Source organism: Onychostoma macrolepis, chromosome 11 (genome assembly GCF_012432095.1).
Source record: "Onychostoma macrolepis isolate SWU-2019 chromosome 11, ASM1243209v1, whole genome shotgun sequence".
Classification (NCBI taxonomy): Eukaryota; Metazoa; Chordata; class Actinopteri; order Cypriniformes; family Cyprinidae; genus Onychostoma; species Onychostoma macrolepis.
The window spans coordinates 22,053,563-22,061,898 of NC_081165.1; the positions used below are offsets into that span (position 1 = coordinate 22,053,563).

At 34.5% G+C, this 8,336-nt stretch overlaps 1 long non-coding RNA gene across 1 annotated transcript; it reads right to left on the reverse strand.

Moving 5' to 3' along the window:
• Positions 1-5,994: 5,994 nt before the first annotated feature.
• On the reverse strand, positions 5,995-7,522 carry LOC131549087 (uncharacterized). The gene is made up of 3 exons (XR_009273331.1): positions 7,442-7,522; positions 6,142-6,211; positions 5,995-6,029 (listed from the first exon to the last, which is right to left on the reverse strand). It is a non-coding gene; the product is annotated as an uncharacterized LOC131549087 (long non-coding RNA).
• Positions 7,523-8,336: the final 814 nt, after the last annotated feature.

The window sequence follows — 8,336 nt, forward strand, 5'->3', positions numbered from 1 at the left end:
ATCTACTAGCAGGGAGTGACTAGACTATGGTAACCAGCCAAACTATGAGCCTCCTCACACTTTTCCTTACTTTTACTGACTCTTAAGACCTCCTTTAGTGCACACATACAAAAAGCTTTGGAATTCTTTTACAACCAAATACACAGTTCTTCTATCTCACAGTAGAGTATGCTCAATTTTAAGTGCATTTGCTTGTTATCACACTGATATGAAGCTGTAATTTTACTCACCTGTCAGGTGTAGTGTGAACCCACAGGTCAGGTCAAAACCCACAGCCTGAAGAACAGGTTTTTTCTTCTGTGCCTTGAATTTAACCTTCGTTCAGGAGTAAAAGGATTGGAAGTTAGAGAGAGAGAGCAGGGACAGAAAAAAAATGATGGGGGACCTTGGCCTTCCAGAAGTGGCTCTCTACCTGCTCCTCTCGGGATGCTTCACACACACAACTATTGATGTTTGTCTTAAGGTCATTGCACACTGAGTTAGAAAATTTTGTCCAAAATTTTCGCACGTTAAAAAATAAATACCACCTCACGTTATGTCAATCACATTTACACACTGCCTCCGAAATTTTCATCTGTGATAAAAAAATTCGGATCGGGTTCGATATTTTGTGTTTTTCGCATCCGTGGCAAGCATTTTGAGAGGTGTTTTGACAGTTCAGAGCCACCATACAAGCGAACGCCAAAATCCAGAGAGGCGATTGTCAAGTTCATCCACTTCGTCTCACAACACAAAGCACTGTATATAGATCCTTGCACACTGAGTTCACAGAAATTGGTCATCTTCTTTTTAATATGTGGCTCTAGTATCGCTAGCAAAGCATCAAACTGAGCCACTGACATCCTGAAGTAAACTTTGAATCACCCTTATAATCCTGCTGCTCCTTAATAAGGACAGGGAACTCTCTGTCCTCTCTATATCTCTATTACTATTTCTTTTTTTAAGAAGCGAGAAGACAACAAAATCATCCTCAATGCTTGAAGACTCAGTGTGCAAGGTTTCTGTACGTGACGAATTTTTAGGATAACGAATACGAAAAAACGCATACGAAAATTTCGGACTCAGTGTGCAGAGACCTTTACACTTCACTGTATAAAAAAAGAAAAGAAAAGAATAGAGCTCAAGAATGGAGTTTAGATGGCTTTTTTAGTTTAATTATTTACATTAAGATTGAAAATCTTGTGCCTGAACTGTACTTATAATGTCAAGTTGCAATGATTTATATATATGTATGTATGTATGTATGTATATATATATTAATGCTGTTCTTTTTGAACTTTCTATTGTTAAAAATTCTGAAAAAAAAACTTTTACACAATTTATTGTACAATTTTTACAAAACATGTTTCTTGAGCACCAAATCAGCTTATTAGAATGATGGATTATTATTTCAAAGGATAATATTACAGAAGATTTCTATATCAAATAAATGCTGTTCTTTTTAACTTTCTATCAGAATCTTGAAAAAAAGTATCAGTTTGCACAAAAATATTAAGCATTAGGCATGTTTTTAACACTCATAACAAATTCAGCTTTGCCATTGCAGAAATATTTTAAAACATACAACAAAAGAAAAAAGTCGTGTTTCTGCAGTATTTACTTGATCTTTGAATGTGTTATAGTATTAATTTCCCATCACACCGATAACAAGTTTGTGTGTGTGTGTTTGTGTGGCTCTGTGCAGTGTTGTATTTCATACACTGTCATGCTCATCAAGTCTTATGGTTTTAAAATATCTGGTGGTTGATGCTGTGCTAAATTAGAGTCGACATGGTAGGTTGAAGCAGCTTTGAGGTTATTGAGGAGCCTGTCGGTCGGGTCTGTATTTTAAGCTCATTACAAGCATCAGCTCTCATTTTCTCTGAGAGTGAAAGAGATACAGAGACAAATGGAGAGAGATAAAATGAATAACTGAATAAATATTAGTCAGGGCTCGTCTCTGGTGGGCCACCAGGGTTTCTAAGAAGGAAAAGAGTGACTCTCGTGAGAGACAGAGAGAGGAAGAGGACGTAGTGAACACTCATGGGGAAAGTAAGGTATCTAAACCCCTAAAGCGAAGAGCAGATCTCTCTCGGTCCCTGCGGACACTTCTACTGTATTTCACATTTTAAGCATGACAGCATAAATCATCCTCAGTCTGCTGACTTCCTCTTCTCTCGACTGCCTCGCTCACGGCCCACATATATTAATTTTTCGTACAGTAATGAAAATACATTACATTTTCTGAAAAAATGCCACCTATGAAAATCCATTGAAAATCCATTGAAAATTAATTGAAAATTTCATATCACTTAAATGTTCCTTCACTCATGACCTAATATGACCTCATAATCAGAGAGCATTACTCACTTCTTTTATTATTATTATTATTAAATATATATTATAAATTGTTTTACAATACATTATATATTTACATATTTACATATACATATTTACTGGAGTAAAATACAGCTTTGACATCACAAATATATAATATATGATATATACTTTTCACTGTATTTTTGATCAAATAAATGCAGCATCGGTGAGAAGAGACTTCAAAAGAAAATCTTACCGACCTCCAACTTTCGAATCGTAGTGTATATTTATGGCTTTACTCACCATTTTAGATTAAAAAAGAAACATGGCATTGTCAGAAGAGGTTTTTTTTTAAGTATGCAGCACAAACATAATACCTACCATTTGAACCAGCCTTCATGTTGGAAGCGCACATGTGATACCTTAAAATGCTAAGATGTTTTGGAAAAGAGCTGTTCACTGTGACTTGAAAAGCAAGTGGGTTTTTTATTAAATGTAAAGTGTTTTATTGCAATATGAGGAAAACTGGTTATATGATACTGGATTAGTATTAGGCTGTTTAAATGAAATGTTTCTTATTGCTGTTCATGTCGTGGAGCTGAGCTGTACCTGTCTGTAAACAAGACAAGCTCATTTTTCTTGCTGTCAGATGCAGAAGCTCTTGTTCTATCGCTCGCATTTACACTGCATGTCAGGCACAGTGTGACAGGATCGGGTCCGAACCTCATGTGTGGTGGTCCTGAGCAGATGACTGACTGACGGGTAGGCTGGGCCTTCTCACTGACTCATCAGCTGAAAAATATTCAACTCAGAAGAACAAAAGTGCTGTAAAGTTAAATTTACACACATTTTAAAGGGATAGTTCACCCAAAAATGAAAATTGCCCCATTATTTACTCACCCTCAAGCCATTACAGCCTAGTTGTATATGACATTCTTCATTCAGATGAATACCATCAGAGCTATATTAAAAAAATGTCCTGGCTCTTCCAAGGCTTATAATGGCAGTGAATGGGGGTCGAGATTTTGAAGGCCAAAAAAGTGCATCTATCCATCATAAAAGTACTCCACGTGGCTCCAGGGTGTTAATAAAGGCCTTCTGAAGTGAAGTGATGCATTTGTGTAAGAAAAATATCCATATTTAAAACTTTATAAACTGTAATCTCTCGCTGTTGTATGTGAATCCACGAGATAGTGGCATTTTAGCTATTTGTCATTTTAAAAATAAAAAACAGTCAACATTATTTTATTTATTTATTTGGATTCCTTAATACTGATGTCTGTTGGGAAAGTCTTAAAATAAAATAATAAAACAAAACAAAACATATTTATAAACAACAAACTAACATGTAAAGTAAACAGTGAACACACTAATTCATACTGCTTTATTAGAATAAAATAATAAATACTTTATTTATATTCAAACATATAAACAAACTAGCTATATTTTTATTAGAGTAAAATAATAACATAAATTAATGTATTAATTTATAATCAAACTAACATATAAACAATGAACAAACTAACCAATTTATTAATTAGAATAAAGAATAAAAAATCCTATATATTTATAATCAAACTAACATGTAAAAATGAATTAACCAATATATTTGAATTACACACATTTAGAATTTAGAATAGAATAATAAAAAATACTAGAATAAAACAAATAAAATAAAAAATAAAAATACTATATTTATTATCAAACTAACATTAAAAAAAAAAAATCACACTAACAAATATTTTTATTTAAAAAAATAAAATAAAATAAAGAGCTATATTAATATTAAAATTAACACGTATCAATGAACAAACTAACCAGTAATGTTCCCTACAAAGCAAAGGTTCTGAGTTTAAAAACTGTCAGTTTAGAGATTCATTGTAATTTAATAGTTTTCCAACAGTATTTTCTTATAGGCCTGTGGCAGAATGGCACCACAGAGTGGCCAGTTTGGAAGCTCATTGCTCATTGGCTGCTGCCTAAAGGGTCTTCATGGGATGGCTGGATCTGTGACTTTACTTCCCAATTATCTCCTCTCCATCTCATCGCACTGTTCCAGCTTCAGTGGGCTCTGCAGTCGCTCCTGTAGCTTGACTTCTCTAATGGACCCCTCCACGCACAATCTGCCCACAGTCACTGCAGCATATGCCAGTCAATATAACAGTATGAGCCCTCCACATCAAGCACGGGCTGTGCTTAATTAGCCGCCCCAACTGTTAGAGGAGGAAAGGGAAATGGGTCTTAATTAAGAAATTAGAAGTTGAGGAGTCATCAAGTTTCATTCCTCAGCCTCGGTTTCCAGGGCTGTCCTCATGTCTCTTCCTTGTTTTTCACATACTCTTTCTCTTTCCTATCAGGATGTGCCTTGTTTCCCTCTTTCTCCCTCTCCATACTGCTCCCAACCTCCCCTGGCAGCCTGCCTAGTGGATTCAGACCAGTACTGGGCAATTAGTACCATCCGCTTGGGATCCGGGCTTAGCATGTCACCTGAATCAGTCTGAAGCCCTGATATCATCCAGCCCTGATGGATGTTTGCTTGGACACCTGGCTGTGCCAGGAGGAGGGAGCAGGTGATGAAAAGCAAAGAGGAAATAGTTTCATATGGCTCATTTCATATAGTTTGATATTTTTCATCATTTTTTATGGGGAGGACATTTCTGAATTTTTGAGGGTTACACACTGTTACTAATGTGAATGTTAGTGAGAGAGACATGCTATCACCCACCCAGATATGTTTCATGATCATTTGAAGTCCACTAGTGGGCTTGTGTAAGTTCTCACTGCAGTCTTGACACACACATCGTTCTATCACACAATCATTCCTTTCTCTATCATTCTATTACCTCTATCATTCTATTTATCGTTGGTTCATTTGTCATTCTGTCGTTATATCTATAGCTCTATTATCTCTATCGTCCTATTTATTGTTTGTCTGTGTGTGTGTCTGTCTGTTGTTCTAACATTCTATTGTTCTATTTATTGTTCGCTCGTTCATTTCATCATCTGTCTGTCATTCCAGTTTTCTACCGTTCTATAATTCTATTATCTCTCTATTCTATTCATTATCTCTATCTATTTATTAGGCAAAATACCTGGAAGTGGCGCATTCCACGGAGGAGAATCCATGAAATGCAAGACCGTTTTCCCAGGTTGCATGATATATTAACCCATTTAAAAATAATAATAACGCATAATGCTATTGTGAATTCACAAACGCTATGATGCAATTAAATAAATACATGCACTTTAATTATTTACATGCGTGTAGGTTACATATGTGCATATCAGAGCAGATCTCCGTTCACAGTAAATGCTGTGCAACACAAACCGTTATCATTTACATGTGTGGAGAGTCTCAAACTCCATCTCTGCATATTGTTGTGAGTTGAGCCATTTCTTCAGATTTGTAAGGTAAATCATTTATAAACCTACGCAAACACAGGAGAATACATCAATATCATCAATAGCTCAATAAAATAAATGTAAAATGCCACTTATACAATACAATCAGCATTTACCAGTACTTAAACTAAATAAGTAACCTTTTCACAAATGAAATTACTCAAGTAAAACATGTTACCTTTGAAATTAATTCAAGTGTGCAAAAGACGCCTGCTCCCGGGACGCCAGGCTGAAGTTGTAATAAGACTGAAAATCCAGCCGCAAAGTTGAGGTGTGAATTCACAACCATGTGACCTCGAATAGGCCTAGTCAAAAGCCACTGGGTGCACCTGAAATGAATAAATAGAAGCAATAATGTAACTTACAATACAGTATTTCAATATAAAATGTAATCTAAAATACAAGTTTATCAAATGATTTACAACAGAATTAATACATTACCTAATATAATCAGCTTCAGAGAGTCTTGAAGCATCAAACATTTCTCCACATCAGCTGCTATTCTTTGCACCTACAAGAAATAATGAAAATTATCTTGTGATTTAAAAAATAAATAAAAGCATTTACATAAATGAGACCAAAATGAACACCCAAAAGGCATATATTTTAAAATAAACTTTTACATTTGATTAATAAATTCAATTATAACAATACATTGTAGAACTGTACCACCAATCAAATTAAATAATTTATAATGCAAAATTACAACTGTGTTATGACATTAATGTTTTACATTAATTTTGAAATTACAAATAAGAAACGTTGTAAAAATGCAATGATACTTTTAAACGTGAAACTAAACCACCATTAGGTGGCAGCAAATAATTTAATGAGTGAGTCAATTGAGTCATTCATTGAACCGATTCGTTCAGAATGCTGAATCATTCAGTAAAAACACCGCTGAGTTTTGCTTTTGATCTTTGTTTGGAACGATTTTCGTTGGTGAAATAAAACAACAGTCAATATTGTGTCTAAAAAGTAAGTAACTTAATGTTAACTAATTGTTTATTGAACTAGGTAACATTTGCAATCGTGATAATCAGCAACAGATCACTTGTTATGCTACTTAACAATATCATGTGTTATAAATAAACTCAACAGTTTGAACATTTACCTCATGTTTCTTCCGTGAGTTTGTGTGCTGTTAAGGTTATTTGTTTGTTGAATGTAACATTAGCAAAATCAGAATCAGTCTCGCGTTCGATGCTTCCTAGTTTTTTTTTCACTCAAGTTTTAATCAGGCTAACTTGTCCAATCGGGCATGTAAAGATGTATTTCACAAAAATTGCCCCGGACAAGCTTTAATGTAGAGTACAACTACAGTGGCAATAGACACAATTTCTCATTTACATGTTGTTTCTAATTATAGTAAGATGTCACGTCAGTATGGGACAGTTGAACACATAAACAAATGAAATTTCACATATTTTGCTGTTGGTCAGTTATTTCGACAGATAGAAGTTAACGTTACTATGACAATCGTTCGCTGGGCATTACGTTAAAAGTTGGGTAAACACTACTTTAAATGCTCTCAATAAGAAAATTAAACTGCCAAAATGAGAAAAATGCAGCATTAGCCTAACTATGCTATGATAGCAATTTCCAGTTTACCAAGGCTGCACATACCAAGGCCGCTTGTCTAAATGTGTGATAGCAGGCTATTGTGACATGATATCACTTATACATTAACTTAAATAAATATAAAAGGATATATTTATTAAGTAAAATTAAGTGAATTTACCAGGAATTATGAATAAAGCCTCTAATCTTCAATCGTTCTGGCACTGCTCCAGTCGGCTGGATTTCAGATTTGAACGATGCGCAAGCAATCCCATAATGCCACACTACAGTAAAGTAGTGTAAAAGCAGGAGCTACAGTGATAACACCTGCTTCTTGTAAATTAATTACAGTTGACATGGAAATATACAGTTAACAACTGTAAAACCTTATTTGACCCATAATGCATTGCGAATTACAGCTACATCTTGTAAAATGTTTAAACAGTAAAATTCTGTAAAATTTTGCTGTAGAAACTACAGCAATTTTTACAGTGTATATTTATAATCAAACTAACATGTAAAAATGAATTAACCAATATATTTGAATTACACACATTTAGAATTTAGAATAGAATAATAAAAATACTAGAATAAAACAAATAAAATAAAAAATAAAAATACTATATTTATTATCAAACTAACATTAAAAAAAAATCACACTAACAAATATTTTTATTTAAAAAAATAATAAAATAAAGAGCTATATTAATATTAAAATTAACACGTATCAATGAACAAACTAACCAGTAATGTTCCTACAAAGCAAAGGTTCTGAGTTTAAAAACTGTCAGTTTAGAGATTCATTGTAATTTAATAGTTTTCCAACAGTATTTTCTTATAGGCCTGTGGCAGAATGGCACCACAGAGTGGCCAGTTTGGAAGCTCATTGCTCATTGGCTGCTGCCTAAAGGGTCTTCATGGGATGGCTGGATCTGTGACTTTACTTCCCAATTATCTCCTCTCCATCTCATCGCACTGTTCCAGCTTCAGTGGGCTCTGCAGTCGCTCCTGTAGCTTGACTTCTAATGGACCCCTCCACGCACAATCTGCCCACAGTCACTGCAGCATATGCCAGT